The 27767-nt window shown below is 32.9% G+C and overlaps 1 pseudogene; it reads left to right on the top strand.

Annotated features, from left to right (window-relative positions):
• Window positions 1-27767, top strand: LOC109677395 (pre-mRNA-splicing regulator WTAP-like; annotated as a pseudogene).

Raw genomic sequence — 27767 nt, 5'->3', positions numbered from 1 at the left:
ATGGGCACCAAACTTCTGCACCATAATCCTTCCCAAGGAGTCATCCAGTCACAGTTCGAGGTAAGAAAAAAAGGTCACTTATTTAAAGGTTAAAAAGCCAGGCATGGTGGCACATCTCTGTAATAGCAGCACACAGGAAGCTGAAGCAGGACGATTGCAAGTTAAATGTCAGCTTGGGCTACATAGTGAGACCCTGTCTCAAAAAAAAAAAAAAAAAAGAAAAGATCATTGGGAGCAATTTTTCAGTAGCATCCTAATATGACTAAAATTAGAGGACAGATAAGTAAAATGAATTAGGAACTGAGGTTACAAAATTTATTGTCTCAAAATATTTCAACCCAGCTTAAGGATAAGAAGCTATGTGTTGAAAAGGATGAACTCTGGAACTAAAATTCCATGTTTGATCTCTCAGTCTGCCACTATGCCTGCAGCACTGCAGTGGTAGCTATTTTACATCAGTGACTTCCATTGACCATTTCCTCATTATGAAATCATTAATTACCTTATGAATTTGTAAGGATTAAGTAAGTTAGTATAAAACACTAAATCACTAAAAACAGTACCCAGACAAAATGAATATTTTAAGCACATGAATATTTGCTAAATAAATAGATTACTAAACATATATATATATGCATATTTGTTTAAAGACTATAGTCACTCAAATGTATGTCTCTCCTTTTGCTGTGTGTTTACTGACTGATATATAGCATATATATATGCTATAATAAATTAATAAACTATAATAGATTTAATATGTTAATAACATAATTAAAACCAATAAAAATAGTGCCTTACAAAGCAATGAATAAAATAGTACAGAATAGCATATACAGTTCCCTCTGAAAAAATAAAAATGAACCTGTTTTAGCTATTGAACATATTGCATAAAAATTCAAAATCAAATCTAACTCAATAGGTTATTAAGACTCTTAAAAATCCCAAATAAATGTTCATAAAAACATCAAGAAAGGATGGTAGACAAAGTTATTTTTTAGACAAAGTTTTTTATTAAAATTTACTAAGGTCTCTTTCTGTTAACATAAACACAATGCAAAGAATTGTGAGTGTTAAGAGAAGAAACAGATAATATTTCTCATAAGAAAGTATTTATTCAGAATAAAATGCTTAAAATTAAGTTCTAATCAAAGTAAATTACTCAATAAAATTACTCAAAGTAAATAGCAAAAGAAAACATAAATCTTACCAAAGAGTAATTATAAGGCTAGTATAGGTCTATGTGCTAAAATGATGTAATTTCAGATTTGTAGAATAATTCATGTCTATTGCTTACTGAGATATATAATCATTTTTTTCTTTATTTTTCTTTTATTCATATGTGCATGCAATGTTTGGGTCATTTCTCTCCCCTTCCCCCCACCTCCTCCCTCTCCCCTGCCCCCTCCTACCCCCTAGCTACCAGACAGAAACTATTTTGTCCTTATCTCTAATTTTGTTGAAGAGAGAGTTTAAGCAATAATAGGAAGGACCAAGGGTTTTTGCTAGTTGAGTAAGGATAGCTATACAGGGAGTTTACTCGCATTGCTTTCCTGTCCAGATGTGTTACATTCTAAATTGGGTGCATTGATATTGGGTGCATATAAGTTGATAATTGTTTTTTCCTTTTGGTGTATTTCCCCTTTTATTAGTATGTAGTGTCCTTCTTTATCTCGTTTGATCAATGTAGGTTGAAGTCTACTTTGTCTGAGATAAGTATTGCTACCCCTGCCTATTTTCAGGGACCAGGGTCATGGTAACTATTCTTTCAGCCTTTCACTCTAAGCCAGTGCTTATTTCTGTCAATGAGGTGGGTTTCCTGTAGGCAGCAGATTGTTGCATCTTCTTTTTTAATCCAGTTTGCCAGCCAATGTCTTTGATGGGGGAATTTAGTCCATTAACATTTAGCTTTAGTATGGAAAAGTAATGTGGTGATCCCTGTCATGTAGTTGTCTTTGTTGATTAAGAGTTTGATTGTGTGCAGCTGAATCAGTGTTACTCTCTACTTTCTTGCCTTTTCTTCTCCTGTGGTTTGGTCTTGCCTGCCCTTTCATGGTTTTGTTTGCTTTCATTTTCTGTGTGCAGAATTCCTTGCAGAACCTTTTGTAGTAGTGGCTTGGTGGTCATATATTGTTTTAGTTTCTGCTTATCATGGAAGACTTTTATTTTTCCATCTATTTTGAATGATAGTTTTGCTGGGTAGAATATCCTAGGATTGAAGTTATTTTTATTCAGTGCCTGGAAGACCTCACTCCATGATCTTCTTGCTTTTAATGTTTCCATTGAGAAGTCTGCTGCAATTTTGATGGGTTTGCTTTTGTATGTTATTTTTTTTCTCTCTCTTACAGCCTTCAATATTCTTTCTCTAGTCTCTGTGCTTGTTGTTTTAATAATAATATGTCGTGGGGTAGTTCTATTTTGTTCAGGTCTGTTTGGTGTTCTGGAGGCTTCCTGTACCTGAATGTGCATAGTTTTCTCTAGATTTGGGAAGATTTCTGTTATTATTTTGTTGAATATATTATACATTCCTTTTGCTTGCACCTTTTCTCCTTCTTTAATGCCCATGATTCTCAGGTTTGGTCTTTTGATGGAGTCTGTGAGTTCTTGCATTTTCTTTTCACAGGTCTTGAGTTGTTTAACTGAGAGTTCTTGTGTTTTTCCTTTAATTGTGATTTCATCTTCAAGTTCTGAGAGTCTGTCTTCTGTTTGCTCTATTCTGCTGGAATGGCCTTCCATTTTGTTTTCTATTTCTGTTTCATTCTTTTTTCTGAGGTTTTCCATATTATGTGTTACTTCCTCTTTAATATTGTCAATTTTTGCCCTTAATTCATTTATCTCTCTGTTTTTGATGGTCTCAGTTTCAGTTTGGCATTTCTTTAGTGCTTCTATGATTTCATTTATTTGTTTCTGGATTTTCTCATATTCTTTCTTTTTGTTGTCTTGGAATTTCTTGAGTGCCTCCTGTACATTTTGGTTGACCATGTCTAGTAGCATCTCTATGAAATTCTCATTAATTACTTGTAGAATTTCTTCTTTCAGGGTGATCATGTGGGCCTAGTGGTGATCATGTGGTCTTGTGCAGGCCTGGAGGGCCCGGTTCAGCAGAACGGAGATCATGCATGTGTGTATCTCAGGCATGTAGGCCTTGGGGATGTGGCTGGCAGAGCAGAGATCATGCAGGCCTGTGCAGGTTTGGGGGCATGGCCTGGTGGAGATCACAAATGTCTGTGGATCCTCATCCTTAATTACTTGTCTGAGGGAGATTGTGTGAGTCTGAGGGATGGGAGTTTGGGGTGGCACAGCCCTGGCTGGCAAAAGAGCAAGGCCAGAGGATTGGCAATCCCATGGTGAGTGGAGCAGTGTCTCTGTGGGCCTATGGGGTGGGGCTTGGTGTGCAGCACTGGCTATTCTTTTAGTATATGATGGCATGGAGAAGTCTTCCATGAATTAGGGTTTCAGAGTGCTGATGTTTCATCTCTCCTTGGCACTTTACCTCAGTCAAGCATGTCTCTAGGTTCTTATCAAAGTACCTGGATCACAGAAGTCAGAAGGTCTGTGGCTGTGTTCTGGTAGCCATCTTGGATTTCCTCTCTAATCAGTTTATTTGTAAGGAACCTACCTACATTAATAAAAGCAGGCTCTGAGTCTACAGATTTTATTCTCTTCCACATTCTCCAAAATGATCAAAATTTGTTTTCTTTTTCTGTTTTAATTATAATTTTTTTTGTAGTTTGGGGCTTGAACTCAGGGCCTACACTTTCAGCCACTTTATGAGTCCTTTTCTTGTGATTTTTTTTTTTTTTTTTGAGATAAGGTCTGAGAATTATTTGCTTGGACTGGCTTCAAACCTCAATCCTCTTGATCTCTGTCTCCTGAGTAGTTAGTATTACAGTCTGAGCTAGGCTCAATATTTATGTTTAATGATACAAATCATGGTGAAATCCCACTCACAAAACAGAAAATTTTCAGATATAAATTTATCAAATATGTTTTCTAGTATAATGTCCAGTTATGTGTAGGTTTATTGAAGTATTGGTTAAACTTTGACTATCTACATGTAAACAAGACAGCCAACACTAAAAAAGTTTAATACTACCTAAGCAAATCAACACTAGATAAGAGAGACAGAAGAGAATTTAGGCATAAAGAGACCAGTAATTAGTGTGATCCTAAAGATTCATCTAAAACTCTGATAAATGAGTTGGGCATGGCATGGTGGAGGTAGAAAAATGAAGAATTCCAAGCACACCAGGCAAAGTTATCAAGACCATATCTCAAAAAAAAAAAAAAAAAATAAGTGCTGGTGACATTCTTCAAGTGATAGAGTGCTAATCTGGCATGAACAAGGTACTGTATTCAATACCCCAAAAATGGAAACTAATGTACTATTTTCAAATCAAGATCAACTACACTGATTTTAATGGCTTCAAAGTATAAAATCGTGAATTATATTATAATTTATTAAATCATTTCCTTATATTGAATCAATTATTCTAATAGATTGTATATGCCAAGGATATTAAACTCAAAAAATCTCTTAAATATTTTATTCATTTTATAGATCCTATTGCATGTGTTTGAAAATTGGTATTAAAGAGTTGTTAATTTCTAGGCAAATTTTCTAATTCTTTATACCTCAGTTTTCTCATCTATAAAATAAGAATGAAAATATATCATTCAAAGATTTTTTGAAAGAAATAATACATTAATATATGTAAAAATTAATTGATTTTAATGGTTTGCTATTATCTTATGTACATAAATATATTTCATAGTTTCTAGATGATTTTCCACTATTACCTAGATATTTTCCTGCCTCCTGGGTCCAAATGTGATCTTACCTGGTTTCCCTCTAAGCTTTCATTCTCCTTTCTCACTGAGCCATATGATTTTCATGGAACTAACTTACTGAAAAAAAAAAAAAAAGGAGGAAACTAGATTGGCTTAAAATTCAATTCCATAATAACAACATTTTGTCAGTTTAATCCTGGACCAGTTTAGGTGAAGGAGATGTGATTTGTGATTGCCAGTGGCTTCAAACAATGAAACTCACTTCCTCTTTCTCCAGCTAAAAGTAAATTACAAAGCCTTTAGCAAATAGCATCCTTCATGAAGCAATATAGAAATTATCCTTGAAATGATAATGATGCTCATTATGGGATTTAATTTCATGGCTTTTACCAAAAATTCTAAACTATGCTTGTTTTTCAATAAGCATTAACAAGTACCTGTAACAGCTGAAAATAACAGGAAATTGTAACAACTGAAAATAACAGCCAAGTGGTTCTATGGACACTCTTGTCAGGGTTAGATGCTATTAGAGCAGGATTTTCTCCCTTCCTCCCTTCTTCCCTCCCTACTTCCCCACTTCTTCCTTCCTTGCCTCCCTTACTTCCTTCCTTTTTCTTTCCATCCTTCTTTCCTTTGTTCCTTTCTTTTCTTACAGTTGGAAATTCCTTCTTAATTGTAAAATTATTTAAGTTGCTTCAGGAGATTTGGTTCTCCATACTTAAATGTCTTCTATAATATGGCACAATTTTTGCATATAACATATGCATATCATACTGTAAGTTTTTATTTAAAATAATTTCTAGATTCCCAAAAATACATAATATAATGTAAAAACTATGTGGATAACTTTAAGGAATATTGAGAAGGAAAAAATACACAATTTTTTCAGTATAGTCACTCTTTTGGTATGGTACCAATACATGGTTGGTTGAATTTGTAGGTGTGAAACCTGTGGATACTGAGAGCTGACAATATGACTGTTATCTGACCAGACTCTTGGTGCATTTCTATTTATGTTTCAATATTTATAAAAAATACAGCATAAGCTCTTATTCTCTCAAGTCACAAAATAAAACAAGGAGGTTGTTACAGGATTCTAAACATGATTTGAGAGATAAAAGACAAGTCAGTTTAGAGTATGTGCTAGTTATTAAAAAATATTTTAAATAAGCTTTTCTGATAAATGGTTCACATTCAGTTAACAATAGCGATGATACAATGTTATTTATCCATAAAATGTCTTGAAATCCATGAGGATTTCAAAATTAAAATGGCAGAAGGGTCTATGAGTTAGAAAGCCTCAAATTTTGGAAATGGGACACAGACATAAATGTCAGTATATGGCCTTGATGGGAGAGCAAATAATCAGGTGAAAGTTGAGGTAAGAGCAGTGTGTGTAGTTATGCCATGAATAGGGGAAATTACAGAGGAAATTTCAGAGGGCAAGTGACACTCAGAAAAAAAAGCTTAATGAAATGTCCAGAGAAGTAGGAGGATAAACTGCCAAAAAATCCAACTAAACAAAGAGGTGAGAAATAATGTAACACAATGGCACATGGTACTGAATTGTAACAGAAAAATTGCTCCTATAAATTAGGACAAAGTGTCCTTAGTGAACTTGGCAAGAAAAGTTCAGTATACTAAGATTGATGTAATAATTCAATGATTAGAAAACTGATCAGTGTTGTAAACAGTGCTTAGGACTGTAGAATTTGATCTTCAAATTGCAGTTTTCTGACCTGAAAGCAAAAACATGAAATCAATAAACAGAAGCACATTAAAAGTCAAGAGACTTTATTTTATTTTGCTTTCTATACAGAAGAAACTTCTGTGTTTGTGTGTGTTTAGATACAGAGAGAGACAAATCAAAATAAAGTGAAAAAAAGTAAAGACAACTGAAATTGTAGCAAAAGATTTGTTCCAAATAGTTAAGTAGATGAATCCAATGTGAGAAAGAGTTGCATATTTTTAGTGCCTGCATGGGAAATAAAAGATGAAAGGAGGTCTGGAAGTTCATCAAGTGTATTCTGATTTGTCTATTGATAGATCTTACTACAGAGTAGATAAAGTGTTGTGTAGTATATATTATATTTTAGGCAATTTTTATCTGTAGAAATAATACATACCAAGCTAAGTGTATATATTATTGGTGTTAAAATTGTTATTAAACATATACATTTTATTGGCATTAAACATATTAATGCAAATTCTATTTATGGTTATTTTTTACAAGAATATGGTATATAGGGCTACAGGATTTCTTCAGTTAAAAGCAAATTTAAATAAGCAATGTATGCCATGTTCTGAAAGTAGTCTGCTTTTTCTGATATTAAAAAAATGCTCACTGACTTTTTTTCCTCTTTTTCTTCTTCATCCCCTGCTCCACCCCAGCAAGTGAAACTATTGAACTTCAGCAGTTGGTTTATAGAAACTCAGGTCAGGGGAAACTGGATTGCCGTGGATTGCTGATGTTTCAAAAGTTTTATTCAGTCTTTGGGAGATAAGGAAATGATCTCAAATAAAACTTTCACAACCCTATTATACTTTCTTTATCCTCGAAGTTGAGCCCCCTGTCAGTCTTTGATCCTACTTCACTAAAATTTCTAGTAATTCATCTGTCCCAGAATGATACTTTCTACAGCATTTCTGTAATTGCAAACCAGGTGGTATAACTTCAAGAGACCAACAAAAATATCTTAAAATATTATTTAAAAAATGATTAGCTGCTGAATTATACTAGTTTCCCTCACCATTTGAAGTGTTTTGAATGTAAAGTATACCCATGATTACCTAATTAAAATGGAGGAGAAAAAAAATTTCCTTACAATTTACCTTAAAGCCAAAGCATATTTTTATAATACCCCTGCAGCTATATTTTACTCTTGTGCCTTTTCTTAACAAAATGTATGCCATATTCAATAATCTTTTCACCTGTAGGTCTACTGGGCACTGCTAATAATAACTAGACTTTTGCTATTTGTAGAGAAAGCAGACCAGTGAAAATGGGGTCAGGAAAATCTCTTTTTTAATGGATACACAACTAACTATAGAAAAGGAAAATGTATGGTGAAGCTATCTTCCCCATACATGCAACCATAATTTCTAATTACTTAAAAACTTTAGTTATGTTTGATTATTTTATGAAAAGAAATTATGCTTCATTATTTGCCACCTAATGATTAAAGAAAATTACATTTAAGTGGGAAGTATTCACTTGTAAAAGCTTGTTTATATGAACACAAACAGGTAATGAGAGTCTGTCAATACCATGCAAGTTAGCTTTTACTTTTATGCTTTTATTCAAATCAGACTTTTCTTTCCTCACTGAAAGTTTTAACTGGAATTTAAAGGCAATTTAGGTTATGCTATGACTTTGAGCTGAGAATGTATGAGACAAATTCCTAAAATTTGATACTATGATAGTATTACTCTAAGTTGTTCCAAAGATTTGTTGAAGTTTTCAGCATACTGTTTCAGATATTTTAAGGTTTCACAATGCAATGTACTTTACTTCAGTGGTGAGAATTTTGGGACACAGTAAATAACCAGGTCAAAACTGAAAGTAATGGTGATCAGTCTAGCTCAACCTTTAAACAACAGGAAGCAGGCTCTTTACCAATCCACTTATTGAATCTTACCCAGGGTTTTTTTTTTTTTTTTTTTTTGTATTTCCATTAACAAGAACCTGACAACATACTTTTTAATTCCTCAGGCAAGCTTTGTTTAGAGACAACAATGGTTATTTTAAAAATACTTACTAGATTATTGCATAGATTTCTATAGGACCTACTTGCTAAAATCTCTAATCTAAATTTTCTATGATCATTTATTTAGAATGATTTATTATATTCAGCAAAATCAATTTATGGAACTTATTCAAAAAACAACAGATTTTCTAAAAATCGAATGGCAATTATTTGGCAACCTATTTTCTAATATGTGTGAAATTTAATCATAGTTGTAGCATGGCAATCATTGAATGAGTACCTTAAGGTAAAGGTGAAAGTATTGCTAAGAGTTTAGCAGTCTTTCTTAGCACATGTGCCCATCTTATCTAATGTGTCCCTTTTATCCCTTTAATAAATTTGGACTTATTCAGTGACTTTCTGTGAGAATTTGTAAATGTCCATTTGAAGCATTTATTCTCCAATACTCATAGGCACATTGTTAATATATATGCACACATTTGTTCAAATATACTTTCAGCTTAATTTCGTTATTGAAATTCAGATAACTCTTGGAATGCTCAATGGACAATTGGAATAGGCAATGGGGTGATTTTATGAAAAATTTTACCAATATGAGTAAAAAATATTCATGCTCCTCAAACTTCCTTTTCCTTTCTTTCTTTTCTTGTTTTTCTTTTTTTGATAGTACGGGGTTTGAACTCAGAGTTTCGAGTTTGCTAAACAGGTACTTTAACACTTGAGCTACACCTCCAGCCATTTTGTCTCTGATTACTGTTGAGATGGGGTCTCGGTTTATGAACAGGCTGGACTGGACTACGATCCTCCTATTTATACTTCTCAGTTTACCTGAGATGATAAGTGCTTGCCACATGCACAGCTTTTATTTGTCAAAATAGGGTCTCTTAAACTTTTTGTTGAGGCTGATCTGGAATCATGTTCCTCACCAATGCCATTTACCAAGTAGCTTGGATTACAGGCTTGAGCCACTGCACAAGACAAATTTTTTCTTAATGTATGGTATTTTTGTTTGCATTTTTGAGATACATTCTCAATATCTTTCTTGAATATTATTTAGTAAGTGCATTTAAATTTATCCTTGATAGTGGTTTTTGTCATCAATATTGGCAAACCCAGATGTATTTCAATGAAAATAAAAATTAATTTTAGTGCACATTTTATCTTGCAATCTAGATTCACTTCCTTTATAACCTAGTTGAGTAATATAGAAAAAAAACATACATATGGAAGTAAACATACAATAGCTCCAGATTCCAACTCAGTATCACCCAGAAAAATAGTTCTGAGCTCTCCTCCAGCATAGTGAAAAATGAAATGTATGTCGATTATTTGCAAGCTTATTGAGTATGAAAAAGGTGAATGCATACAATCTTTACAACTAAGCATAGGAAGTTAAACCTACAAGTGTGAACCAAGATCACTAATTGAGCTTCGTTTGTTCACCCTTAGTTGGAATCCAAGGGTTTCCCATATCATGTAGAGGACTAAAGTTACAAATGTGTCTCTGTATCCTAAATAGCATGTTGTGAAGGTAAATTAAGAAAAAAATGGAGTGTTCATTGAGCTTCTCTTCTCTTTTCTGTCTATTTATTTTCCTTTCTTTTCATTGACTATATTTTTCCTCATACTTTTAGAAACTACCGTGAAAAGACTACCATGCTGAAAAGACTATAATAACTTTAGCATAAGAGTAATTAACCTGCAGTATTTTCAGAGGGGGAAAAGTATAGATTCAGGTAAAAATATTAATGTCACATGTGGGATGTGTAGTCCTGCTTCTTTACCATATTTCAAAAAAGAATTTGAACACATTTTCTGTAAGTTTAAGTGATTTTATATCTTTAGGAATTTAAACAAAAAGCATGCTATGAATTTTACTGTAAACAAGATGTGTGTATGTGTCTGCAGGCTTTTGTGTGTTAGAGAAACAATGCATTTTACCATCAAAAGAGGATTGAAGGATGAATGATTGTTCAATTAACTTGGAGTGGAAGACAGGTAAGATTGTAAATGATCAGAATATATGAAAATCTCCTGGATAGTAAGAGCTATGTCGTTGATGCCAATAGCAATATTGTCTGAAGTAGCTTCAAGGAAATTAACCATTTAGTGTATCCCCGGCATACTTTTGGTTGAATTTTTATAGTTCCTCACATAAATCTGGCTTTGGACAAGGTGATTTAAACAAATATCTATTCAATTTAAAAATTAAAGCTTTAACCATGCCTTAAATCTTGGCAGGGTGTGCCATTTAGCATTTCTTCACAACTCAATATTGTGGTTATTCCTATTATTATATTTGTTTCTTCATCTTCCTTCTCCTCCTCCTTTTCATCTCTTTCCCTCCCTCTTTCCTCACTTCCTTCCTTCCTCTTCCAACTTTCTCTTCAACTTCCTGCTCTTGCTTCTACCTGCCTTCCTGTTCCTCAGCAGTGAGTCTTATGAGGATAAGTGACTAAGCAGTAATAGTATACAGAGAAAGGAATGGGGTATTATCCCTATAACATTCATTCATAGTTGAAGGGTTTTAGTAAAAACTTATGCATCTTTAGATTTTTGAAATTTTGTTTAAACAGCTTCTAATTATTTTCATTATAAAAATGCATAGATGGTTCCAAAATATTATGCACCGTTTTTTCTTTCTGTGTATATCTGCCTAGACAAGACACGAATTGTAATTTCCTGTTTCAACATGCTGTCAGCCTATGATTTTACTCAGGTAGCAGATTCAGTATACTGTCTTGTATGTCAATCACTGATGTCAAGTTCTCTCTAAAGTTGTGCCAGTTTATATTTTTATCTTCAGTGCTTGAAGAAATCTCTATTGTTCATTGAAGACCTTTAGCTTGTAGTAATTATTTTTGGTCTACAATCACTCGATGTGACATTAATGTAACACCTCCTGTTTTTTCTTTGTAATAAATATTTACATGGTATATCATTTTAGCCTACAGATGTTTCAAAATTTGAATTGATTCTACTTAAAAAAGATAATTTTTGTTGTTTCTTTTCATGTTTGCTTTTATTTTTTAAAAAACCTATTCTATCAATCTCTGCCTCTGTTTGCTACACTTTCATCAACTGTGTTTAGCATAATTGATTTTTTGACAGCCATTTATTTATTTATTTTTATTTTCTTTCTTCTGTTCTCTTTTCTTGTCTTTGTATAGTAACATGTAGACTTTTTAGAATCCTGTCTTGATAAAGTTGTGTTCTTTTGTTTAGTTGCACAGTGGTTGGTCTAGGTATTACAATATACATTTGTAACCTAGTACAATCTACTACTTTCAGTATTTTACAATAGTAAGCGAAGTGCAGAAATCTTACTTTCACTTAGCTCTTTAATTTCTCAAGTTTCTCAATATTATCATTTGCAACAAACATTGTTATACTTTTGTTTCAATTGTCACAAATCATTTAAATATTGTATTTACTTGCATTTCTTCATTTTTCTGTTTTTCTGTCCAGGCTGATATTCCAAAACTCCATCTTTTAGCACGTTTTTATGTTGTATAGCAAGTCTTTAAAATTTTAACTATTCTGCTGTTGATAAATGGCAATAAATTATTTTAGTTTCCTTTAATCAGAGAACACCTTATGTCCTCTTCATTGGTAAAGTGTGAATGTTATACTATTTCATTCGAGATTCCATTGGTTCACATAAGAACTACACTGAAATGAAATTCAGATGAAATATCCTGCCGTCAAGATATTTTTATGCAGCCTAAATTTTAGAATTTAACTTATGATCTGTCATATTTGGTTTACTTTGTGTTTATATTACTCTGGGGTTTTCTCACCATCTTGCATCTTCAGGTTTTTCAGGGTACAATTTTTTTATTTCCATGGTTCACAGTGGAATATGGACTGCAGAAAATGAGGAAGCACAGGGAGCAGCAAATCTATGCCATTTTGAACAGACTGACTTTTTTAAATGGGTCTCTTTAGACATTTTGCTTTACCTTTGTTTATATACTTTTTATTAAAATAAAATTTTCTGTAACATAGAACAGCAAATATATTTAGATATGTAATATCCCAAAGAATAGGAACAATTACCTTTATGTTCAATATATTTTGCTGTAGTGATTACAAAAATGGCAGTTCTAATCATTTAGGTGAGAGAGGAGAGCTCAGATTTCTGAAAAAAGCAAAAGAATTAGCATCTCACACATTGTTCATTTAAGTGTCCAGTTCACTAGATTGTCTGGTTTCATGTATGTTTTCATATAAATATTTCTCCAGTTAAATTATGTCCTAATGTATCACATTTAAATTGCTTTCTATCAAATGTTCCTCCTGTTTTTATATCTGTGCTCAGTAATTTCGATATAATGTATGGTTTCTGTATGTCCTCTACACTGACTGTACATTTCACATTCTGGGTCATAAGATTGTTCTCCTTGTAACTTATAAATCAATTTGATGAAATATTTATGCATGGATTCATTACCTAACAGATGTCTGTGTAGTTAGATACCCATATGAATACTGTATCCTGTGGCTTATAATGCCTTTCAATTGATCAATTATGACTGCAACTTAAAATTTTGAAATGAAAAGTTTATGTAGTAAAATTATTAATAGCAGAAAAATAACAATTTTGTTAGTTATATTACATTGATTATTCTAAAAGTACTTTCTGTGCATGTAAAACTAAACTAAACTATTTTGTATAATCTTTTTCATTATGATCCAAAGTGTTTGAGTTAAAGTGATAAAGCACGTATTTTGTGCTTGGCACTGAAATTACTGTTTTTATAAAAATAAAATCCTCAAGTATAAGTTGTTGTTGTTTCTAAAAATCACACAATAACAGTTGTTACTGTAACAAATCTGCCAAATTTTAATATTATAAAGACATACAGCATAAGAAAAATCGAATAGAAATTTACATATGTGTCAGTTGTAATAATAAATTGATGGTGATCACCAAAATAATCACAAGTAAAAAAGTGTGTTATTCTAAAACAAAGAAGACAAAAAGCATTATAAGTGCTTTTGATTAGAAAGTAACTTTTTGTTGTATTTTGAATGTGTGATGGTAGGTAAGAATTTCTGTAATATCTGTGCCCATTAGATAAATATGAATGCAATAGTGTTTATCTATGTTGTATTTCATGTATCCAGTATTACACATCTTATTGAATTTAAGATTCAGTGTAAGATTCTTATAAGAATTTAATATTATCTTACTTTTATATTATCTTTTAAAAATTTGGGCTCTCAGGATGAAACTCTGTGTGAGAAGAATATAAATTTTTAAGTCATTTGAGATTTGTGAAAAAAAATATTTGAAAGCAATTGTAAGACCCATGGTATACTAAAAGCAGAGTGGGATTTGATGTGGTTGTGTATGTTAATAAAATAGTTTCAAATACCATATACTCCAAATTACTAAAAATAATATGACGGAACAATGTATAGAAGGTTTATTCAAGCAGAATAAAAAGGCAAAACTAAAGAGATTGAAATAAAAATGTTTTGGGAAAATATTTGGTTTTCTAAGTTGTATCTGATTCTGTCTGATGTATAGGTTTTGATGGGGCAATATTAGGCTATATTTGAAACATTATACATTTGGAAACAAATTTCAATGCTAGACTATACATTAAATTTTATAATTAATAATTATAATTTATATTTTATCAAGGACATGGTTACATGATACAGTTTTTTCTAAAGGATTGGGACTTGAATTTAGGGATTCATGTTTGCAAAGCAGGAGTTCTACTACTTGAGCCACACCTCCTGTCCATTTTGCTCTGGTTATTGTAAAGTGTGGGTCTCACAAGCTGTTTGCTATGGCTGACCTAGAACGATATTCTTCTCATCTCAGCCACCCAAGTTTACAAGCATGAGACAACAAAGCCCAGGTTTTTTTTTTTTTTAATAATTTGGGACATCAGAATGAGATAGACTAGTAAGCTGTTAAGCAACAATGAATGGATCAATTACCTTTGGAAAGAAATCCAGAAACCAATGAAGAGGTCACTGCATGGATGACTAGGAAACCAATAGTATTGAAGCCAGTGGGTAGAAAATTTTGACAATGTTCTCTATATTTTCCCCTTTCAGCATAGAACTACATAATTCTGAGGTAACATTACGTGGTCAGCTTTTGTCTAGGGAAGGAGGAGACTGAATTGCATTTCTTATGTTCAGACTTATTGGGGGTAGGTAACAGGCTTCTCTGACAGGATCCTCCATATTCTGGATTCCCAGGAGCCAGTAAGAACCAAAAAAGAGCTATTGGTATGCTGCTGCTTCAGACTACTCATGGTACAGGTGACAAACACAAGAAAGAGTCATCAAAGAAGACGTTTAAAGCTGAACTGGGAATAAGCACATAAAATGGTACTGAACATATTTTTTCCTTAGGGAAATACCAATTAAAAATCAAGAAGTAACCATTATGCATGTATTAGAATGGCTGAAACTCAAAACACTGACAGCAACAAATATTGATGAGTGTGCAGAGCAACAGAAATTCTATCATTATAAGTAAGTAGAACTGCAAATTGGTGAAGCCACTCTGGAAGACACTGTGGTAGTTTCTTGTCAGATGAAACATAGACTTATCATACAGTCCAGTGGTCATGGTTTTGCATATTTATCCAACCAATTTGAAAATTATTACCACATAAAAGTTTACAAATGAATTTTATAGCAGCTTTATTCATAACCAGAGAAACAAGCCCCCAAGTTGTCCTTCAGTGAGTAATATGATAAAAAAATAAAACCTACATATATTCATAAAATAGAATGCTATTCAATGGTTAAAACAAATCAGCTATTAATCAACAAACTTAATGAATCTAAAATGTATCTTTCTAAGTGAAAGGGGACCTAAAAGTCTACATGGAAGAACATCAGTCATTTCTCTTTATGAGCATGGGAAATAGATCAGTGGTTGCCATGGGTCTTGGAAAATATCATGTTTGACTAAGGGAAGAATACAGGAAACTTTCAAGGGATAGATCTAATCTGTATAATATTTCAGTGATGGATACATGAAGTTCTTCATTTGTCCAAACATAATCTTATAACAAAAACAATGAAACTCAATGTTTGTCAATTATAAAAAAAAAAGCCTAGCAAAAAGTCAGAATTCTAAGATAGAATTCAGAAAGGCATATAAATTTAATTAAATTACAATGTACAAAGCATCTGGTTGTACCAGAAAATAAAGCAGCATTCAAATAAAAAGGGGTAAGATCATGGCAAAGACAAAGAACCCACTGATAGAGCTCCCAGCAGCACCAGTAGTAAATAATACAGTATTGGATTTAAACTGTTGTAGAGTAAATATATTCTATACACATGCAATGTTAGTCTACACTGGAATACACAAATAGTTGAATTTTTTTAATAGGGGAGAAAATCCAAATCTCTTTTATAGAATTCCCTAAAATATATGTCAACACTTGTTCCGAAGGCTATTCTGAAGCTGAAATGGTGTTTCAGAAATGTGTCAAAGTGACAAAAGGGGACAGAGACTTTTTACCTTCCCATTGGTTAGTCAGTGCCTACAGGCTGACTTGGGGAAATGGTCATAACCTTAGGGAAGAGAGCCCCCTGTGTCAGATAATAATATCCCAAACTATAATAAATCAACTTTCCTGGAAGTAGAGGAAATAAATTGCTTGTTCATTAAGGTAGATTCTAACTTTGCATTACACGAGAATATCAGCTCAGGTTTGCTTCTTTACAACTTTAAATCTCTTCTCTGAAGTAGAATCACAGGTACATTAATGAGTTTTGACATAAGTTTTTTTATTATTTTCTTAGTTAATTATGCACTTTCTAGCTTCATATCTATGTCCCCACTTACGTATGCTTATCCTTCCATAATATCATTGCATATGAAATTATGTTAATCTTTTTCTGTGGAATCAATATTATTATTAATTATAACTTCCTTTTTCTTCTTTTATTATTCATATGTGCATACAAGGCTTGGGTCATTTCATCCCCCTGCCCCCACCCCCTCAATACCCAGCAGAATTATGATTCTAAATAGGTAAGTGTAGTAAAAGTGATTTTAAAGGAATTTTTTAGTAATTGTAGACAATTTAATTTTAAATGTTATTCCTACAAATTCTGTCTAATAAATTTCTTAAATCTTTTTCTAGGTTTTAAGTGTACCACTCCACAAATCCACTGCATCCTTCATGTTTAATATCATATTATGTTGCTTGTATCTGCTTTAAGTCTGTCCTTGAATTATTGGTGTCAAAGAGAAAAGGAAATATTTGTCATCCCACTCTATGTTGTGACAAGTATGTTTCATTTGATAAATACCTTCATTGCATGTCCCTTCTATAATTGGAATGATTTCCTTTTGGGGACCATTTTTCATAGCCTATAAGAAAGCACAGTCCCAGATGTCTGATACCACCCATGTTCAGCCACAACTCCTGCAGTGGAGAACATCAGAGGCTTACATGACTCAATTCAGGATAGCAGGATGCCTGCTCTTAAGTTGAAACTCCATAGTCTTGCATTCAGCTATGGATGGTGCAAAGGAAGTCATCTATTAATAACTTCTTATAGATTCCCCCTCAATTTGTATTTCTCATGCTTTTTCAGTGAGATTTTGTGTAGTGAGCAATTAAGTATATCTTGTAAAATCAACAACTTGAAATTAAGTAATGATTAGTATACCCTTTGATACACATTATATGCAAATGAGACAGTTTTAAACATTAAATTTTACAGGATGTATAACAAAAAGTGGATTGCTTTGTAGTTAAAGTGGCCCATATTCCCAGTTAAGGAAATAAGTTTCCTTAATTGTTACTACAGATCCATGATCATTTTTCAGGATATAGCTCTTTTGAAACTATATTTTGGTTTTATCTGTAATTTGGTGGAAAATGCAAGTCTGAATTTTCTGTGTGCTACAGAATTGATCAATAACTCAAGTAAATATTGTGAGAGGTCTCAAGAACTTATATTTGAAGCAGATGAATAAATTTAGAAATGTTGGTTTGATAAAATATTCTACATATTGTCTAAAAATTTAAAAATGTTTTTAAATGATTGAAATACAATCATGCAAGATTCAATCATGTAAAACCTTGTCCTCTAGGATTTGTAAATTTCTATATATTATACTGTACTTTTAAAAAAATGTTTGATTAAAATTTACAAACTATAGATTCTGACCCAGTATCAACTTATTTGTCCCCTTTTAGTGTTTCCTTAAAATTCATGAAAGTTAATATATATAACTATGTGAATTTTATTCTAAGACATAAAAAATAACTTTTTATTTAAAAGAAGTATTCAAACAAAAAATCAAGAAAGTCATATTATGAACATAATCATATGATATATACGTCATGCATTATTTAATTTATATGAAATTATTATGGTAATACTCTCTGCTTACTATTAAAAGATAGGTTAATATGAACATATGCTTCATAACTATTAATTTCATCACTTATAATATAAGCTTTTTATGTGTGAAAAAATTTAAATATTAAATAATTTCAAAAGAAACAATGAGTAAACAACATATACAATGTTGACATAAACAATGCCAGACTTCTTTGCCTACACTTGGATGCCAGTTCAAAGGATGGGTTGATGGTAATTTTCTAAGTCTTTATTGTGTTATATAAATTTAGATGCTTAGTGCATCCCTTCCATTCTAATCTGTATTGTTAAGTTACTAACTAGATAGTTAGGTTAGCTAGAGACACACATCTAAGAGAAAGTAAGTAATATAAGATAATATAAAAAAGGCATATTTATAATACAGAAATATGTACATAAAACATACACCATCATAAGTTACCTAGAAAATGCATCTCATATAGATAAAATAATATTAATAGTAACAGCTATAAGAAATTATCATGTAATAACTAGTATGTATTTAGTAATATAAGGAGACAGGTGGCTTGTTTAGATGGTGTGTTTTCTATGTGTTTAAAATGCTTGTAAAAGCAAACAGCTTGCCTTTCTCTATGATGGACAGTTGCATTATCTTTATTTATCCAAACAAGAATTTGCTTTATAGTCCATCTGACTTTGAAAATACTTTTGAAACTTGAATAGTGAAACTTTTGTGTCATAGTAATACATTATTATATATTAGGAACATGATTTGAACCATAATTTCAAGGTTTGAAAGCTTTGGATATCTCAGAGTAAGGTTATTGCATGAGCCCATTCATGATGCTATTTCTGCTTTTTATATTAATATGTGTGAGAAAGAGAATATGAGAGAGAGAGAAAGAGAGAGAGAGAGAGAAGAGATGTGTGAGAGGAGGCTTTACATTAAGACATGCAGAAAGAAAGAATTTGACTTTCAAATTAGATTTATTTATTTATTTAATGAATGTATGCTAGAAAAATGTCGTAATACTTGCCTAATTCTAGTGCTCTATGTATGCAAATATGATTAACTAATAGTGGCAGAAATTATTATGTATATTTGAAATTTTCTTGAATCATCAGTGGTACATTAGTGCCTTGATAGTAATTAAAAATAAGGAATGTGTCTTTTCCCACTCTAGAGTGAAAAACTGATAGAATTCAATGAAGAAAATGTCAACTAAATTAGTCAAATAAATTGTTTTCCCAAAACTCTACCAAAGATTTTTGGTAGATTTTAACTAATATATAGAGTGCTTAAAATGAACTGGTCAACTCCAGAAAATAGTCTCAAGAAAAATATAGTTGAAAGTATTTGAAGGTTTTTACAACAGGTTAGGGATCGAAGGCTTTCACACTTTCAACATTCTTTGGATTTAATTTTCTCCAAGTGCTCAGTTGTCAAGAACAGCAAATATCCATCAAATTTTCAGGGAAGTGTGAGAGAAAAAGCACTATGCCATATGTCTATAGAATACATAGACTTTCCATACACTTTCTACTAAGTTTGTGTTGATAATGTTTGACCACAGAATCATTTTAAACTGACTTAGCATTGTAGAAATTTAAGGTAGTTTCTTACAGTGAGTGGGATTTCACATCATAGTTAAATGTTGCAAAATAAAATTTCAGGTTTTATATAAATGTTGAAAATAATACTCAAATTGATTCTCAAATTTGATTTCCTTAAAATGATTGGGAGTTAATTGGCTAAGAAATTTTGTTGCTTTAGGTAAAAGGAAAACTGCATTTGTAGGTCTATATTCATAAGCTTTGTCAGCAATTTACATTTAAAATTAATAATAATAATAATAATAATAATAATAGCATCTTCAAAAATCATGAATCAGATAGTATGCCATGCAATGTGGGCTATGCATTTTATTTGCCTTCTTATTTAGTCCCCTCAACCATTGTGTGTGAGCAAGCCAAAGTGTTGAACTGTTAAGTCACTTAATGGAAGTTTTAGAGCAAACAAGTGGGTTATCAAACCCAAAGCAGATTGCTCTGGACTTGAAACACATTATTTAAACCATTCTGTTATTTAACAATTACTGAGCTCTAAACATTCATGCACACAAGTAAAAAATAACTTATTTGGGTAGTTCAATTCAAGAAAAACATATCTTTCTTACAGATACTTTGCTTTGAATAAGCTAATTGTTTTAAACCAGTAATTGTTTATATAACTGAGTAAAATCTAAAATAAGAAGGTACAGACAAGATTAAATGAAGCAAGTTAACTGGAAATTAAAGTTACCTATGGGACATTGGTAGTTTTAAGACTGTAGTAGTATGAAGGAATGAAGAAAAATTAATGGCCTCAAAAGTAAAACAGACCACTTTTTGAATTTGGTAGCTGAGTGTAGGAGTATGTAATATAAAGGGTGACTCTTATTAATGCTTTTTGTAATAGGAAAGATGATAGTTACATACTTTAAAAAATAAAGTAGGCTCTCCGTGTTATATCACTCTTCTGACTTCTTGAGCTGGAAATCTTACCAAAATCATTTCTTCTTGGACAGTTTTCTTTCACTATTAATTTGCAGATGCTAGAACAGGAGGGTCATGGCTAAAGGCCATCCTGGGCAAAATGTAAGCATAAGTTGCTCTCAACAAACCAGCTAGACATGTTTGCTTTTGTCTGTAATTCCAGCTTTGCATGATGCATATATAGAAGGACTGCAGTTCCAGAGCAGCCTCAGGCAAGATCCTATCCGAAAATTAACTAAAACATTCTTGAGTTTGTAAAGTGCTTACCTAAGCACTGAATTCAAACCCTAAAACCAAGGAAAACAAAAACAAGTAAGACTATTGTGATATATTTGGACAGTTAGCTTAAGGAACATTTGGGTCCTCAAGTGGAATTATTAAATACAAACTTTCACACATAATCCTAAAACTCACTGAAAGGATTGTGAACGTCTAGAGCAGAGATACAATAGTTTGGATAATTTTTTTAGATATGATTTATGATACCCAGGGAGAGAGTGTGGAATAAGAGAAGGAAAGGGCATTTTATGAATCATGATTGGGTCTTACATTGGGGAAAGTTGATATCAAAATTCAATCATAGCCTACGATGAAAACAATTAATTTGTTCTCCAAGGTTGAGTATATATTGGTGCAAATGTATGAACAGGAGATGGCTTAAAGGGCTTGGATTCTAGATGTTACAAAGACTCAGGCAAAAATATAAACTACCATTTGCATTTTAAACACTTGTATTTTCATTGAACTTTCAGTAGGTCTTACAGTAGGATATGGGATATGAGAAATAAGGGAAATTCGTATTTCCTCCCCATGTATGCAGAGTGATGGTGAGAAGACCTATCACCAGGCACAGGCAGGGCAGTCCAGAAAGCAATGATTTTGTCTGGATTCTAGACACAAGCAAGCAGAGAAATTATGCATCGAAATTATTAGTTCATCTTATTTTTAATTATTGATTATCAGGAAACACATTGATACTTTTAGCATTTTGGTTATCTTCAGATAGAATTCAACTTTTAGTCATGCATGGTATTTAGGGATATTTATCCTTTTTGAAAATTAGCCATATTCTGTTTATTTATTTATAAATCCAGAGGGAAGTTAGGATCTTGGAAAAAGACTACCTATTGACAACTCCACAAGAAGGAGTTAAGAGTCCCATATGTTCAGAGAAGGAAGGACCCTGTTACATAGTGGCAGTCTCTAGTGAAGTCCCCCAGCTCTGTGACCTCTGCTGAGACCCCCACACTCTTCTCCCTGCAGCATCCATATACTTTTCTAACACCTGCTCTTATCAGCAAAGGATGAAAGTAATCATTTCCTTTATCATGGTTCAGGTCAGTTTATTATAAAAGTCACAAGAAAACCTTAATCAATTGACAAATTTCGTCACTTCTGAGTCCATTTCAGTGATAATACTGGACAAATTAGAGCAATCAATGCAGTCCATTTTCAATGAATTTTTTATGTTAGAAACTTTTAAAAATAATTCTATAACTTCAAAATATTGTAATTTTGTAGAAAGTTTGTGTATGTGTGTGTGAGAGAGAGAGAGAGAGAAAATTATCTATGTAGGTGTCATTGTTCATTAAATCTTCTTATTTCATGACAGACTAAGTGTTTTAAATCCTACCAGTTGGGTGACAAGCCATTTGCAAAATAGATATTAAAAAATTCCAACAAATGATGGATCAAATGATTATTAGAAAAAAATTAAGTTGTTGCTTTTATATGTGGCTGTATTAATCTAGAAAAATAACTTTATTCAAGCTAGAATCTTAAAAGTGAACATAATTGTTACAATAATTTTCCTGTTCCATAAGACTAGTAATAACAGAGATGTTGCCACTACAACTCTGGAAGGACTTTGGAAAGGGACAATTGGCAAAACTGTTACAGAGAGAGCTGCATACACAAGGCAATGTTGAGAGGATCTGTGAATCAGAGGACCCAACAAGCCCAAAATGGCCATACTTAAATGGAGCTGTTAGAATGCTATGCCATTCTTCTCTTCACTCTTTGATATTGTCCCATGCCATAATCTTGCCTGACCAAGTGGAAACCAGATGTAGCACAGTCCACAGGTACAGTCAAAAAGAGCTATTTTCCCAAGACAGATAATAGCTTGAAGGATTGATTAATAAATCATATATGATAACTGACATAAAGCACTGACCACTATGGCTGGAATATAATATGCAAAACATGTTGGCAATTGTTTATTGACATATGCTATATTAAAATTATAGACTTTTGCAACTGCTCTGTCATTCTTCACTCTTTTTCTGGATATATGTACAGAAACAATCAGAATACATATGATTAGGTATGTTATAGCATTTTATAACTACCTTTGATAATACTATGTATCCCATATGAAATAATTGTCCCTTAGATGCTACTAATTTAAAAATAATTAGCAATAAAAATGATGTAAGATTTCATTTATGAAAATGTCTAAACATTTCCAATTCAAAGAAAATGAGAATTTATTGAATTTTCACTTTTTTCAAATTAGCTAATATATTTAATATTATTATATATATATACAGAAATAAGAAAATCAAATCAAAGAGTCTATGCCTATACTGATTTCTCAAATTTATACACTATTGATGACAATAGAAACATAATAATCACTTCTCAAGAGAATACATTTCTAGGAATTATTCAAAATGCTAATTATACTTACATTGTTTTATTCAGAATTTGACAATTAGCTATGTTTTTGTAACAAGATAATAGCTTAGATTCTAAATTATATATTTTAATATCTGCATTAGTGATTCAATATAATTAGTGTTAAATTACTTCTAATTTTCTTGCCATTTTGAAAATATAATAGCACAGTTTTCTTATATTAGATTCTCAAGTCAAACACTAAAACTCATCTAGTAATTTCCACTAGGAAATGTTTAGTTGATAATTTGCTAATGGAAGTTTAAATTTCTTCTTTTTATTTTTATTTCATTCAATGAATGCAAATAAATCCTCTGTAATTGTATGTATAAATTATGTGATTCTTCTGTATGTGTTTGAGGCATCAGATTATATGTGACATTTATTTCTATGGGAAATGTTGAGAGAAAACATGAACTCACAGTATTGAACACTGAGATCATTACCTTACAGATTAAGCAATAAGGAGAATCACACAAACTTTATTCAGGTTGTTGAATTATTTAGGTATAGAAAGCAAAATAAGAAAGTACATGAATGAGTATTCTCAGTCTTGACAAAAATGAAAGTAGGTCACAATGGATGATGTGATGAGATATATTTAGAAGCACTGGCACTGAGAGTTATAAGAGACAGGTTCCACCAGACTTAAAACATGAAGACTCTCAGTGATGTTGGTAAAAACAGTTTCAATGTATGAGTGCGTGCAAACCCAATTTATAATATGTTGCAAAATTATTTGGATTTGGGTAAAAAAATAGTATTCAGAAAATTATTCTGAAATTAATTACCCAAACATTGAATCTTTGCAGAAATGTAAAGCTAAGGTTTAGGTGAGTTTTGTTTTGTTCTGTTTTTCTTTTACTCTTTAATTAAACAAGTAGGAGATACCACCCACTACATTAGATTGATAAGAAAGATAAAATAGAAATAGAAAAACCTGATATGATGCAGAGAAAAACTATTAGAGCAAAGTCTTTTCGAAGGTAGGGAAGGTACATTTCTGAGTACAACTTGTAATGATTAGCTTTTGTCAGGGAAAGAAATACTTTTTTTTGGAAGAGGAAGATAAATATGAATCCAGTGTTTTCTTAATGTCATTGGGAACAAGCCAAGAATTATCTCTTCATTATTTAATACTTTAAACTGTTCATCCAGGCACAGTGGCTCACAGCTGGAATCCCAGTGGCTGAGAAGGCAGAGATTAGGAGGATTTCTTTTTCAGTCTAAGCAACATGTTAGCAAGAACTTATCTTAAACCAGAGAGCTGGGCATGGTGGCACACAGATCATGGTACAGGCCAACCCACACAAAAATGCATGACCCTTTTAATAAAAGAACTAAATAAAAATGGCTGGCTCAAGTGGCAGAGCACCAGGAGTTCAAATTCCAGTTCTATCATTCCTTAGGTAGAAAGCAGTTCAAAAGTAAAATTTTAGAGTTTTAGGTAAAGTGGGGTAGTATTTTTGCTCATTTACGAAAGAGAGAGCCTTTTGAAAATAATTGAGTATATATGAGTGGTACTATAAACTTAAAAATCATTAATGTCTATCAAAAGTATACTGCTATATTTGGGTATTTTGAGTGATTTAGCAATAATTAAGTCTGTGGGTGAAAGGACTTTCCATCAGGAAAATTGTGATAGGCATAGTTTGTAGTTATGGCTTTCAGTTAAAATTGCAATGGAGAAAGAGACAGAAAGTAACAAGTATTTACAAAGTAATGGCTAGAATTGTGGAAAACTTTTGGTGTTGGTCCAGGAATATAATTGCAGATATAAGTATCAACTCAAAGCAGATTAAGGACCTTAATATAAGAGCAGAAACTCTAAAGCTGGTGCAGGAAAGAGCAGGGATTTTGCTGGAATTATAGGCATAGTCAATGACTTCCTCAATAAAACTCAAATGGCTCAGCAACTAAGAGGGAGGATTGACAAATGGCACTACGTGAAATTAAAAAGCTTCTACACAATCAAAGAAACAATCTCTAAATCGAAGAGTCTGCCCACAGAATGGGAGAAAATCTTTGCTAGCTAAACACCTGACAAGGGATTGATAAGCAGAATATACAGGGAACTCAAAAAACTAAACTCCCCAAATATCAAATGACCCAATGAAGAAATGGGCAAATGAACTGAACAGAGAGAGCTTTTGCAAAGGAAGAAATTGAAATGGCTAAAAAACATGTGAAGAAGTTCTCAACATCACTGGCCATAAAGAATGAAAGTCAAAACTATGTTAAAGTTCTACCTATGGCTACCATAAGGAACACACACACATACACAAAAAAAAAAAAAACCCAACAAATGTTGGCAGGGATTCAGGGAAAAAGGAACCATCATACACTATTGGTGGAAATGTAAATTATTACAACCACAATGGAAAATAGTATAGAGGCTCCTCAAAAAACTAAAAAATAAAACTGCTATTCTAGCAATTCTACCCCTAGGGATACACCCGAAGGAATGTAAGCTGGGTTACAACAAAGACACCTACATACCCATGTTTATTGCAACATTATTCATAACAGCTAGGTATGGAAACAGCCATGATGCCCTAGTACTGATGAATGGATTAAGAAAATATGGTATTTATTTCCAATGAAATTTTATTCAGCCACAAATAAGAATGAAATTTTGTCATTTGCAGGTAAATAGATGGAACTGGAGACCATCACCTTAAATGAAATTAGCCGGGTTCAGAAAGCCAAAAGTCAAGTTTTCTCTCATATATGGAATATAGACCCAATACAAATACAATCAATATTGTGAAAAACAGGTCATGCCAATGGAAGGTTATATATGAAAGGGGGAGGATAAAAGAAAGAAGTTAAGAAGGTGAATAAGTTTGATGTACTCTCTGTACAAGAATGAATATAGAATTTTTAAACCAGTTGAGACCACCATAAGAAAGAGACTAAGGTAGAATGAAGAAAAATAGTAATGAACCAATTCAGGTTTTAATACATATACACATGTAAATGTCACAAGAAACATAGGGAAACTCCTTTAAAGAAGCAAAAATGTCATCTGTTTCCTTCTTTTACAAAATTAGAGAACAGGAGGCAGAACAGGTCTTGCCTGGTTGGGGGGTAGGGGGGCGGAGTGGTAGTGATTGGTACCAGTGAGAGATGCAAGGAGGTAGGGAATGTGTGTAGGAGGGTGAATATGGTGCAAATACTGTGTATACATTTATGTAATTGGAAAAATGATATCTGTAAAAACTATTACAGGATTGGGAAAAGGGGGGAATAAAGGAGAATGGTGGAGGGGGTAAATTCAAATATGATTTATTTGATATATTGTAAGAACTTTGGTAAATTTCACAATGTATCCCCACCCAGGGCACAAATTTTAAAAAAAGTAAGAATAAAATTTAGGTAACATGGTTAAAAAAATGAAAAATAAGTCAGGCTAGTGGAGGGATTGATGTGGTTCAAAAGTATATAATTTAATTGTTTAAACAAGTGGAAAATTAGTGGGCTATTGAAGTAGGATCTTCTAAATGTAACACTTTAGAGATGTTCACGTTCCTGGTGAGGACAAGCATGACACTACACTCATGGTAATTGTGACTCATTGATCCAAGAAGGAAGTGGCTTATACAAAAGAAATTCAAGTACTTTATGCAGTTTTATCACACGGTCTCTGAGATCCCTCCTAAATAAATAATTCTATTGCAGCTCCAGTAATTTGGAGACAAAGAGTATTATGAGAATCAATTATTTGTAGTCAATTCCCTATTAAGATACTGTTGCTTTCCAGGCCTGTTTCTTTTCTAAGTGACTCATGGACCTCGCCAGCCCCCCTCCGAGCCTACTGAGCCCGGTGCGCCACAGGGGTGCAGCTGCTCCACTACATGTTGAGGCCCCAATGTGACAAAGCCTGCGGCCCGCTCCCCTCGTTTTTCCTGTCTCGGCGGGCCCCAGCCGCGGGCAGGTGACTGAGGCCACGCCTGAGAGGCAACTTCTCAGACTCAAGATAACCAACAAAGAACCTCTTCCCAAAAAGTTTCGTCTGAGTGAGACAGACTTCAAAGTGATGACACGAGACGAATTAATTCTAAGATGGAAACAATAGGAAGCGTATGTCCGGGCTTTCGAGGGAAAGTACACAGATCTTAACTCAAATGGTGTAACTGGCTTAAGGGAGTCTGAAGAAAAACTAAAGCAGCAGCAACAAGAGTCTGCAAGCAAGGAGAACATCCTTGTAATGCAACTAGCAACCAAGGAACAAGAGATGCAAGAGTGTACTACTCAAATCCAGTACCCCAAGCGAGTCCAGCAGCAGAGTGTTGCCCAACTGAGATCAACAATGGTAGACCTAGCCATCAACTTGTTTTTCCTAAAAATGAAAGGTGAACTGGAACAAACTAAAGACAAGCTGGAACAAGCCCCAAATGAACTAAGTGCCTGGAAGTTTACGCCTGATAGGTAAACAAATCATACTCCCCAGTCAGGACTTCCCTGACAGTCCCACTAGGAGAAAGTGTGGTGGAACAGCCAAGGACTCGTTTCCACACCAAGACTCACATTTTTTGAGCCAAAAAAACCACACTATTATACTGTCCGGCTTGTAATGGCTACTGTAAAACTTACCAGATGAACCTTGTGTTTCAGCTTTCTTTCTCTTCTCCTTCCCCTTATTTCAGAGGCCTGATGCCTTCGGACTATTCTGAAGAAGATGCCACTTCCGAAAAATTCCCCTTCTAG

The sequence above is a fragment of the Castor canadensis genome, chromosome 10 (genome assembly GCF_047511655.1).
Source record: "Castor canadensis chromosome 10, mCasCan1.hap1v2, whole genome shotgun sequence".
NCBI lineage: Eukaryota > Metazoa > Chordata > Mammalia > Rodentia > Castoridae > Castor > Castor canadensis.
Note: the sequence above shows the minus strand (reverse complement) of the source record. Positions and strands in the feature narration are given on the sequence as shown.